This window comes from Trichosurus vulpecula, chromosome 7 (assembly GCF_011100635.1).
Source record: "Trichosurus vulpecula isolate mTriVul1 chromosome 7, mTriVul1.pri, whole genome shotgun sequence".
Lineage (NCBI taxonomy): Eukaryota > Metazoa > Chordata > Mammalia > Diprotodontia > Phalangeridae > Trichosurus > Trichosurus vulpecula.
Window position 1 is genome coordinate 185,109,679 of NC_050579.1, and position 13,227 is coordinate 185,122,905.

Sequence of the window (13,227 nt, forward strand, 5' to 3'; positions counted from 1 at the left end):
GGCAGCAGTGGAGACCATTGCTTCAGGGTCTAAAGAGTGCTAGAAGTAGAGAAAAGAGCTTCCCTGTATAGATTAGTCAGACGAATTATGAAGAAGAACACAAATTAAGAGTGACCATAGGTACCATCTGCTCCGTTTGTAAAGAGCCTCAATAGGCTATGTGTGCTGAGAAGTCATATTAAAGATAACAGCTACTACCAATCCTTACACAGTATATAACTATAAATGATTGGTACTCTGTAGGTCTCTGGGGGATGATCGGTTATAGGTGAGGGTCACTATTTCCCACAAATTCCATTGTGAGCCTGATTTGCTTTCTTTGACCTATAAAGAAACTGCTACATTCTTTAAATTTTGTGAACCACATACTTATAAGGACAGTTAGATATGACACACTAGATTTTGTCAACTAGTGAATCATTTGGATGGGAGCAACAACCTAGAGATATGAGAAATGCCTAAAATGGTCCCTAGGACCTTTGTGTTATGCAAGATCCGCTAACACAAGAGTTATTCCAGCTATGTTTGAGTATGGAAAGATGAGGATCTAGAGAAACTTAAAGTCTCTCTCATGAATTGCCCCACAAAGAAGTAAGATCTTTTTAAATGGCTTATGGAATATTACAGTGAGTAATGGAAATTTCTGAGATGTGAAAATCTGGCACACGTCAAGGAAGTTGACTGTTTTTGTTTGAAGTCTCATAGCAGTTTCTGAGTCCTTTTACACTGTAGGACACTGTAGGGGTGTTAGAAGTACAAAAATCAGTCATTGACTCAGTAGGACCAAAGAGTTCTTGACCTTGGATATTGAGAAATCATCAGAGTAAAGCAACTAGGCTCAGCAGTAGGTAAGTCAATGAAAACTTCTACGCAGATCACCTAATTTTCCATACTTATGTCCTTTCTAAATCATATTCTCTATTGAACGCTTTTTCCATTACCCTCTAAAATCACTAATAAAAGCTAAGTTCCGTGCATGTATAGTATAGTAGTCCTTTCAGTCTCCATTTGGTGTTCACTATTGCATGAAAATTGAATGGAAAACTACTTGAGAATCAAAATTACATAATTTTCAGAAATACAATTTCTAAAATAAAAGGTACAATTACTACTAGTGAAAAAACTTTAAATCTGTCTTTCTCACTCTCTTTTAATGCAGTAAAGTGCTAAAATACACCATTTTGCTACCTGAGCTATAGGGTATCAATCAATAGTTATTTACTTCCGAGAAATGAAGTAGACAGGGAATAAGAAAGAAATAGGAATGAACCCCAGACAAGTAAAAGTATTTAACAGGGCAGAATGAAAACTTTAATGTTCTCTTTTTTGGAGGGGTAGGTGGAGCTTTTTCTTTGTTTTAAACAAATGGTTTCTAATTTCTCTCATCTATTTATATGCTACACAAACTCAATAAATGTTTCAAATTTCTTATTTTGAAGGATTTTCCAGGTAAGCTCAATTCTGTATAATTGTGTGGGGAAAAGTTATTATAAATATAAAGAAATCACTACTATCTTCTTTTTTGAAAAAAAAATGTCCCCCACCTCCATGCAAAATATTTTATATTATCACTTGTGTACCTTTCAAGACCCAAGAGAGTTCCAATCTTAAATCCAGTTAGGGGAAGAAAAAGAAATAGGATGCCTTCCTAGGTCCTCACCAACTTGTAGAGCCAGCCATGGTACTTTTGATATGATCTTATAGCATCATAGGACCATAACCTAGAGCTGGAAATCACGTAAGAGGTCACCCAGCCAACTCCTTTATTTTATAGGTGAGGAAACTGAAATTTAAAGAGGTTAAATGATTGACCCAACATCACCCAGGTTAGGTAAGTAGCAGAATGGAGATTTGAACTCAGATCCAAAACTCCATTGCACCAGACAGTCTCTTGTGTGAGGGAAGTCTTGTGGTATGTGAAATTCTTACTGTTATATCTGCAGTCTAGCATTTCCTCGTGTTGACAGGGTCAAGGTAAGCCATAGAACTAATGATATGTGGTGGACATTAAAGGATTTCAGTCTGTGACCTCAAACCACAAATGACCTTATGGTAGCACATATACAGACACTGGAGAATTAAGTCTCTGTATGATCCTTGTTCTTAAGCAGAACAAGTATGAGATCTTATATAAACACATACACATACACACATAGACATATATTCTCTCCTATCCATCTTCCACAGGGCTGCCAAATTAATATAGGGAAAGTTCTTTGCAAATCTTTTATCAATGCTAGCTAATATTATTGTTGTTCATTTATTGATCAGGGACTCTCTAAACACTGAACTTCTTTCACCTTTGGATATGTGAATAGCAATGTGAAGAAACACCTTCTTATCCAGGGATTGCTTGCTTTGCTTAGCCCTCAAGCACACATGTGTGAACCCAGAAAATTATAAAAGCCACCAGCAGCAAGCTATTAGTCCCAAATATCTGCTTTCACTTCAAAATTAAGGCACTCCTTTTAGAAATTCAGGGAGACAGAGCCAAGATGATGGAGAAAAGGCAGGGTCTCACCTGAGGGATTCCAAATTCCCCTCCAAACAACTTGAAATAATGCCACAAAACAAATTCTGGAGTGACAGAATCCACAAAAGGACAGGGTGAAACAATTTTCCTGGCCAAGATAACTTAGAAGGTCAGCAGAGACCACTGATTTATTTGCCAAAGGTCATACAGTTTGGAACTGGTGGAGCTAATACTAGGGTTCAGGTTTGCTTCCTCCTATTGCTAGTCATTTCTACTGCCCCACATTGCCATTTTAATCAGAATAGTGTCCTGAGTTTATAAAGCTCTATAGTTTATGGGTAAGATAGATTAGGACCTTGTAGAGCTTCATGTTTCCAAAGCATATGTGGAAGTACAATTTGGTAAGAGTGTTTTTCAAGGTGAATAGCCCTCAAGGGTAAGTCCTTTTGAAAGTTACCAATCATTAATTTCACTGGTTTTTACAGAAAGATGTTCTAACAACCCCCCAAACTAAAGGCTACCTGAACCCCAGCTGGTGTACACAGGTACTTGTCTCAACCCTATAGCCTCAAGGATGCTAGTTTCAGAGGCTATGTGTTTAATAGGTGAGAGCAAGTCAATTCCCTCAGCTTTGTCACCTCTGTGTGAGCTACTACTAGATTTGAGTGGATGAGATTTTTATCCCTTGAAGTGCCCACATATGATCCTCATCACTTTTTGTCCTCTTTAAACTGCTTTCCTCACCCTCCCACCCAAATAGCTGATCTGAAGTGCAGAGAGTCAAAAAGATAAACAAGTTTGTCTCACTGATTACCACCAAGCTGAAATTTAGGACCTTATTTTAAAATGTCATTTTATGAAGAGAATATGGTATAGTAAATAGAGGGCTAGTAGTGGAATCAGGAAAGCTTTGGCTTATGACTTACTGGTGGTGTGACCAAGAGCAAGTCACTAAACCTCTCAATGCCTCCAAGCACAGAGTCTAAGTTATAGTGTGTGTTAAAGACAAGATATTGATCTGCACCATAGGGGAAGTTCCAAATTAGGCAAAAACAAAAATCCATATGTCTGATCATGTCAACCCCTTACTCGATAAACTCCAGTGGTTTCCCATTGTTTGCAGAAACAAATAAAAAAATCCTCCATTTGGCATTCAAAGCCCTCCACAACCCAGCCCCCTCCTACTTTCTAGTCTTCTTACACCTTATTCCCCACATGTACCCTTTGATCTAGTGACACTGGCCTGGCTGTTCCACAAATGTCACTCCATCTCTTGGCTCCAAGCATTCTCTCCAGTTATTCACTATGTCTGGAATGTTCTCCCTCCTCCACTCTGACTACTGATCTCCCTGGCTTTCTTTTGTTGTTCAGTCACTTCAGTCACATCCAATTCTTTGTGACAGCACTTGGGGTTTTCTTTTTTTTTTTTTAATTTAAATTTATTTATTTGACATATTTAGTTTTCAGCATTGATTTTCACAATAGTTTGAATTACAAATTTTCTCCCCATTTCTACCCTCCCCCCCCCACTCCAAGATGGCGTCTATTCTGGTTGCCCTGTTCCCCAGTCAGCCCTCACCTCTATCACCTCCCTCCCCTCTCATCCCCTTTTCCCTTCCTTTCTTGTAGGGCAAGATAAATTTCTACGCCCCATTGCCTGTGTATCTTATTTTTTAATTGCATGCAAAAACTTTTTTTTTTTGTTTTTGAACATCTAATTTTAAACCTTTGAGTTCCAAATTCTCTCCCCTCTTCCCTTCCCACCCACCCTCCCTAAGAAGTCGAGCAATTCCACCTAGGCCACATGTGTATCATTATGTATAACCCTTCCACAATACTCATGTTGTGAAAGACTAACTACCTTTTGCTCCTTCCCAACCCATCCCCCTTTATTGAATTTTCTCCCTTGACCCTGTCTCCTTTCCAAAGTGTTTGTTTTTGATTACCTTCACCCCCATCTGCCCTCCCCTCCATCATCCCCCCGCCTTTTATTTTTTTTTATCTTCCTCCCTCTTCTTTCCTGTGGGGTAAGATACACAACTGAGTATATATGGTATTCCCTCCTCAGGCCAAATCTGATGAGCACAAGGTTCACTCATTCCCCCCTCACCTGCCCTCTCCCCTCCTCCCACAAAACTGCTTCCTCTTGCCACCTATATGTGAGATAATCCACCCCATTCTATCTCTCCCTATCTCCCTCTCTCAGTATGATGCTCTCTCATCCCTTAATTTCATTTTATTTCTTTTAGATATCTTCCCTTCATCTTCAACTCACCCTGTGTCACACATATATATACACATAGATATATACATACATACACATTCACTTATATATATACATAAACATATATATATATATGCATATTCCCTTCAGCTACCCTAATACTGAGGTCTCATGAATCATCCATGTCCTCTTTCCATGTAGGAATGTAAACAAAACAGTTCAACTTTAGTAAGTACCTTGCAATTTCTGTTTCTTGATTACCTTTTCATGCTTCTCTTGATTCTTATGTTTGAAAGTCAAATTTTCTATTCAGTTCTGGTCTTTTCACTGAGAAAGCTTGAAAGTCCTCTATTTTATTGAAAATCCATATTTTGCCTTGGAGCATGATACTCAGTTTTGCTGGGTAGGTGATTCTAGGTTTTAATCCTAGCTCCATTGACCTCCGGAATATCGCATTCCAAGCCCTTCGATCTCTTAATGTAGAAGCTGCCAGATCCTGGGTTATTCTGATTGGGTTTCCACTATACTCAAATTGTTTCTTTCTGGCTGCTTGCAGTATTTTCTCCTTGATCTGGGAGCTCTGGAATTTGGCGACAATATTCCTAGGAGATTTCTTTTTTGGATCTATTTGAGGAGGCGATCGATGGATTCTTTCAATTTCTATTTTGCCCCGTGGCTCTCGAATACCAGGGCAGTTCTCCTTGATAATTTCTTGAAAGATGGTATCTAGGCTCTTTTTTTGATCATGGCTTTCAGGTAGTCCAATAATTTTTAAATTATCTCTCCTGGATCTATTTTCTAGGTCAGTGGTTTTTCCAAGGAGATATTTCACATTGTCTTCCATTTTTTCATTCCTTTGGTTCTGTTTTATAATATCCTGATTTCTCATAAAGTCACTAGCTTCCACTTGCTCCAATCTAATTTTTAAAGTAGTATTTTCTTCAGTGGTCTTTTGGACCTCCTTTTCCATTTGGCTAATTCTGCCTTTCAAGGCATTCTTCTCCTCATTGGCTTTTTGGAGCTCTTTTGCCATTTGAGTTAATCTATTTTTTAAGGTGTTGTTTTCTTCAGTGTATTTTTCAGTATTTTTTTGGGTCTCCTTTAGCAAGTCATTGACTTGTTTTTCATGGTTTTCTCGCAGCCTTCTCATTTCTCTTCCCAATTTTTCCTCTACTTCTCTAACTTGCTTTTCCAGATCCTTTTTGAGCTCTTCCATGGCCTGGGACCAGTTCCTGTTTTTCTTGGAGGTTTCTGTTGTAGGCTCTTTGACTTTATTAATTTCTTCTGTCTGTATGTTTTGGTCTTCTTTGTCAGCAAAGAAAGAATGCAGAGTCTGAGACTGAATCTCGGTGCGTTTTCGCTGCCTGGCCATAATCCCAGCCAACTAACTTGACCTTTGAGTTTTTCAGTGGGGTATGACTGCTTGTAGACTACAGAGTTCTATGTTCCACGTTTGGGGGGGAGGTGCCAGCTCTGCCGCACCAGCACTGCTCCTTCCCCAAGGACCCCCAACCCGAACCGGGCTCAGATCTTTTGCAGGCTGTGCACCCCTGCTCTGATCCGCCACTTAATTCCTCCCACCAGGTGGGCCTGGAGCCAGAAGCAGCAGCAGCCGTAACTGCCCCCCTCCGCTGCCCCCGGGGCTGGAAGCCGAACCGAACTCCTTCCACTCCCGCAGCTTTTCCCACTAACCTTCTCCGCAGTCTTTGGTGTTTGTGGGTCGAGGGGTCTGGTAGCTGCCGCAGCTCACATATTCAGGGCGCTAGGGCCCCCTCCGCCCAGCTTCTGTTCTGGATGGTCCACGTCGCTCAGGCTGGGCTCTGCTCCACTCCGTTCCCAGCTCCCAGCTCCCAGCTCCGTGCGGGATAGACCTCACCCAGAGACCATCCAGGCTGTCCTGGGCTGGAGCCCTGCTTCCCTCTGCTGTTCTGTGGGTTCTGCCATTCTAGAATTGATTCAGAGCCATTTTTTATAGGTTTTTGGAGGGGCTCGGCAGGGAGCTCAGGCTGGTCCCTGCTTTCCAGCCGCCATCTTGGCTCCACCCCCCGAAATCCACTTGGGGTTTTCTTGGCAAAGATACTGGAATGGTTTGCCATTTCCTTCTCCACCTCATTTTGCAGTTGAGGAAGTAAGGCAAACAGGGTTAAGTGACTTACCCAGGGTCACACAACTAGCAAGTGTCTGAGGCCAAATTTGAACTCAGGAAGATGAGTCTTCCTGACCCCAGGCCTGGCACTCTGTTCACTGTACCACCTAACTGCCTTTGGCTTCTTTTAAGTTTCAACTAAAACCTTACTTTCTATGGAAGGCCTGCCCCAGCCTCTCAATTATAGTGCCTTCCTTCTTTTAATTATCTCTTATTTATCCTGTATCCAGTTTGATCTGTTGTATATTTGTTTGCACATTGTCTCCCCAATTTGATTGTAAACTCCTCAAGGGCAGGGGCTGTCTTTTCCCCCTTTTTGTTTCCTCGGTGCTTAGGACAGTGCCTGGAACATAATAGGTATTTAATAAATGTTTATTGATTGATCAATTTACCTAGATAAAATCATAAGTTCAGGAAAAAAGTTATAAAAATGTGTACACGGCAGGAATAGTTGAAACAGTCAGAGAGGTATAAATAGTAATTAGGGTAAAGAAAAAGGTTAGAATTTTAGAGCTGAAAGTGACCTTAAAAGGTCACTTATTCTATTTACTTCATTTTATATGTGAAGAAACTGAGACCCAGAGAGGCTGTGCCTGCCACAAAGTCACTAAAAAGGAAAATTAATTTCATTTAGCTTTTTTTTTAATCAGGATATCTCTATCATGAAGAGTGTGACAATTTTGGGGGAAGTAAATGTGTTGACTTTTTAATGATTATATATGTCTATACTCACTATATGTATGCTTTTTAAAAAATTCTCATTTTAGATCTATCTCAGTATTATCCAAATTCTTAAATTAAATGAACACTTATTAAGCAAGTCTCTGATAGGTGCTAAAAATGCAAAGATGGAAAAACAATGCCATTCCTACATTTGAGGAGCTTACCATATAATGTGTGTACATAATTAGGGAGAGGAATGCATGAATAATTAAGAAGTGCAGGGGGGAAGGTGAAAGCCAAAGAGCCCTAAGAAAGGCACTTTGAAGTGGGGAGTAGGAGAAGTTGGGGATGTAGGGATGACTCCATAGAGGAGGTACCGTATGACCTATCCTTTGAAAGGAGGAGGAAGGAAACAAGTATCTACTAAGCACCCAATAATTCCAAAAGGATTTGAAGAAGTAGAGATGAAAGGGACTGTGATTCAGGGAATAAGAAGCAATCTATGGAAGGTAGGCAAGGTAAGAGAGCGCAGAATAGGATTTAGGAATACGCAATGGTCCAGTTTGGCTGGAACACAGGGTGCATGAAGGAGAGAAATGTGCAAAAAGACTAGAAAAGTAGGTTGGAGCTAGATTGTGAACTCCAGGATGAGAATTTTGCATTTTATCCTTTAGTTCAGGAATAGGCAAACTAAGGCCTAAGGTTCAAATCTGGCAGTGTCTTTTTATGTGGCTCTGCAAGCTAAGAATTTTTTAATGTAAAAAACATTCTTCACTTGAGCTATACAAAACCAGGCTGCCAATGGATTTAGCTCTGAGGCCATAGTTTGCCCTGCTATAAGGAGTCATTGAATGATTTTGAGGTGTGGTAAATCTGGATTTAGGAAGATTAGTTTGACTACTACATGAAGAATGGATAGCAAAAAGGGAAAACTATGAGCAAAGAGGTCATTTAAGTGGTTATTATAATAGTCTAACATTTGCACTGTGGTATGGGTAGTTCAGAAAGATTTTTCATCTGGGAATGCATGGTCCAAAGATAACTGATAAACATTTCTACTTGACATGCAGTAGCTTGCTAGTTACTAATTCTCCTCATTTATCAAAATGCCATAGCAAAAGTCTATTCCTCCATTCATAATCAATGAGAGATTCTTTCCCTGCTCCTCCCCCACCTATATTGGTTTTCCTTCTTTCTATTTATAGAGATCCTCCCATTTTTTTGTTTTGTTTTTTGCACATACATGCTATTGCAATTAGCCTCCATTTCTTTCACAATAGCCAAGTTACTGGTTTAAACTGCTCTATTCTTTTAGTGATTGAGTGATCCCATGATTCTCCATATTTCTAAGTTTCTTTTAGGTTAGGAATGTCCCTTCACATGTGATTTCTATTTAAAAAAAATTAAAAAGAACATTAACTAAAAAGTTAACAGGCATATAATTCTTTTAGCTATCTCCTTGTAGGTAAAGAGATAATGTATTTTTTAAAAAAAGAAAAAGAAAACACTACTGTTTCTTTGGGCTTGTGTAGATGGTAGTCTTCAGTTCACTGAAACAGGAAAACAACAACGTAAGATTATCTGGCACACTGAAATCAAATGTCAGTCTGGTAATGTCTCTGCTGTGTACTAATTAAGCCTGTAAAAAGCAAAGAGGTTCTTGACCATCGTTCCTGGGAGCAATTTGTAAATAGAATCTTTATATCGTATAATACATATTATAAAGGAATCTAAAAGTAGAGCACTATTTTTTATTCCCTGAGGATCATTACAGGAAGAAAGAGGTCAAGAAAAGGAAGAAATGGCTGCTGAAGTCAGGCTTATAAATATGGAGCTGTGGAATGATACATGTTGTTGTTGCTTCAGTCATGTCTGACTCTTTGTGACCCCATCTGGGGTTTTCTTGGCAGAGATAGTTGCTATTTCCTTCTACAGTTCATTTTACAAATGAGGAAACTGGGGCAAACAGGGTTACAGAGCTAGTAAGTGTCTAAGGTCAGATTTGAACTCAGGAATATGAGTCTTCCTGAGCTTAGGCTTGGCTCTATCCACTGTGCCACCTAGCTCTGTGGACTGGTAATCAGTGAGCCATCTAATGTCAGCTCTTCTATTCTCCACTTACAAATCCTAGGGATTTTTAAAAGCCAATAGCTACATTCTTTGTCACCTTTATCTGCTTACCTTTCAAATAACTACTGGTAACTAACATTAACTCCATTATACCCATAGTTGGTCCAAGTCTGTAAGGGTCAGTTATGGGACTGAAGGAAACTAGAAAATATATATTCCAGATACCAAAAGCCCAAATAAGGACTGTGTTTCTGTCTTCCACAAACTAGGAAAAAATGAAGTTGCAAACATGTAGTGAATAGCTGATGCTGCATTACCATAAAAGCTAGGATGATAAATAGAATCCTAGATTCTGGATTCTGTGACACTCTGAAGCAGTTTTTTCCCCAAGTGAATAATGGTATGAGTTTCAGCTTTGAACACAGCAAAGTGGTATAATTATACAAGAGAACAAGAAATCAGATGAAATCACCTGAGAATATATGTTTTTGATAAGTAGGATCTGGGGAACAGTGGATGGGTCCCAAAAGGTAAGGCTGGGAAATAGAGAGCAGGCAAAACTAAGTGAGGGCTAAGTGAAGTTCAGGGGTCTAAAGAGGGGAGTTGGTACATGTCTAGTATTCTTAGTTAGGCACATGTTACCATAAGTCCAGAAAATATATCTAAAATTTACATTCCATGGGGGAAAGGGCAAGTAGGTAAGGTAAAGCAAAAAGCATTTGTTAAGCACTTACAATGTGCTAGGGACTGTGCTAGGGATACAACAAAAAGAAAGACAGCCCCTGCCCTCAAGGAGCTTATATTCTAATGAGGAAAAATAACATTAAAAATGTGAGCTGAAAAGTTTGAGGTGGCAGGGTTGGGTGATGAAGAAGAGAAGGAAGATACTCACATGAGGACAAGGTGCTGAAATCCGGAAAGTCAGAAGCATAGCTGGGAGGGGAATGAAGGGTGGCCATTCTAGACCTTTCCCCCACATGGAGGCATTAGGGAGGAACCCACCAGTGGAAGAAGAGATTGTCAATGGCACTGGGACGTTCCAAGGTGAGAGGGCCACAGGTGTGGAGGGATATCAAGGCAGCAGCAACACAAATCACTTTAGATAATATTTTGCAACCTATTTACCCTCAACATATGTCTCTTCACTGCTCTTGGGGTCACTCGCAGTGCATTAAAAATAGTATATACCTAGTATAGTTGCTTAAGCCAACTAGTCCTGTGACTCATAGGGGCTCAGAAATTCTTCTAGTTCTGTACTCCACATGTGGCTGTATAATGGGTTCCTTGCTCTGGGGTTGCTTGATAGGACAGTGCTTCACTGCACCCCCACTTTGGATTTCCAAAGGAAAGTCACTATTTATGGTATTTCTAATTATAGAAAAAGCTATGGGTTCAAAGTCTAATGTTTTCCCAAGCAAGAGGGGGGTTAAAAAAATTAAAAGATACTAATGTACAAACATGAAACAAATATGGAACATATGGTTTATTCCCACACAGGAAAAGGAATTACAAGCAATAAATAATCATAGAATGACTAGAAAGGAATCAAAAACAGAATTAGTGACACTGCTGCTTGTACAAGTAGTTAGCAGGCTGATAGTCAAGGCTTGTTGGGAAACAGTTTCTTTTTAAGGCTGCTAATTAATCATTTTACATTTTACCTCTATTAAGCATAGTCTAATCAAACACAAAGCAGAATCTTCTTTTCAGTGACCTCACATTCTCTGAAATGGTGATTCTTTCCTTGCTCCTGGTCCTCACTCACAGATGCTGCACCCACATCTAATCCAGTAGCTCTTGCTGCTTGTGCCAGAGCTGGCAGGCCTTTCAGCACCTTTGGATGATAACAAGGTTAATGCTAAAAGAAGGAAACACAGAAGAGAAAAGGTCATCTAGGGACCTTAGTACAAACCCTGCTAACCGAATTACCAATAAACATGGAAAGCAGCATCCCTTGATGCTATTATTCCAGGGGAGAGAAGGGCCTCCTTCTCCAGTCCTGGCTGAAATCACATATAGCTAGGTGCTGGGAGTGCAGAAGCCAAGAAGGCATCCAGCTGGAAGCCACCTCCTCGTCTCCCAGTGTGGCACCCTAAATCATCAGCTTTCCTGGCTTAGCAACCAATTGGGAGGCTTCAACCCAGGGATGAGTCATATATAGTTGGAAGCAAGCAAAGGCTATCTTTGTGTGTGTAAAAGTTTCTACTGCATTCCTGGGGGGCAAACAAATATCTGTGAAAGTTCTAAGGGGGTGGAGGATTTATTACGTATATGAAATATTTATGTAGATATGAGTATTATATATGTGTTTATTTGGCAGTGCAAATCAGGAGACTATGAATGAGAAAGAGAGTTGAGGACCCTTTTAAATTTGATCTATAATCCACCTACATTTGGTAGGAAATCTGGGATGCCATTATTCCAATAAGTGAGTCACGACCACAGGAATGATAATTACTTTATTGATTAAAAGCATTTACTAATGAGCTAGACATAATTTTGAGTGTTACTAAGACCTTGGCAGATAGGTGGCTCAGTGGGTAGAGTACTGGGCCTGGAGTCAGGAAGACTGAGTTCAAATCCAACCTCAGATACTTACTAGCTATATCACTTAACCTCTGTTTGCCTTAATCCACGGCAGAAGGAAATTGAAAACCACTCTAGTATCTTTGGCAAGGAAATCCCATTGGCAGTATTGGTGTGCTATGGTCCATGGGGTCACAAAGAGTAGGACACAACTGAACAACAACAACAAAAACCTTAATGGAAAAATTAGAGTTTAAAAAGGGCTTGAGAAGATGATGAAAAGATCAAGATGGATTGAATGAAGTTACAAAAAATGCAAGTATAGAGTAGTGCAAATAGAATGAAATAAATATTGAAGCAAGTTCCTAAGGGATCTATTACAACTCCGTATTGATTTCATATTAATTTTCCTATATATCTACTTTTATCATATTACTCCCTTGCTTAAGAATCAAGAATGAATTACCTGTCTCTTATTGCATTGAGTATAGACTCCTCCAATGTTTGGTTTACAAGGTCCACTATTAATTTTGACCCACACTGCCTTGTCCAAAATTTTTACATTCACCTCCCCAGCTCTGCACCTGAGCCCTAACCTAGCCCAGGCTGTACAAAATGCTTATGTCAAACATCACACCTTTGGCAAATCCTTATTCCTCTAACTTCTTCTTTCCTCCCCTCCATTCAATTCAGTCTTACCTGTACTTCAAAGCTCCAATAAATATCATCTCCCTCGTGATGTCTCACACAAAAATACTACCTTATACTTGTCAGTTACTTTTCTAAATTCATATAGCATGTCTTGTCTTCACTATATATTTTAGCCTGAGCTTCTATGTTGTTATGACTTTTCCTGTCTCTTTTTACAAATTTTCTATCAGGGAATTTTTAAAGGAGTTCCACAATCAACCTATTGAACTTACAGGGCATGAAATAGTCTTTGGAATGACTGGGGAACATCTCCTTAGGGAATATGAACATGCTTACTAGTGCTATAATAATTAAATTTCAGAGGCTGAGGCTACCTACTGTTGACAGGCTAACAGAGAAGCAGCTGCCCCTCCCTGAGGTCTATAATAGGGAGCTAATCCTTCTTATCCATTAGGATTCCTCCTCCACCTTTTC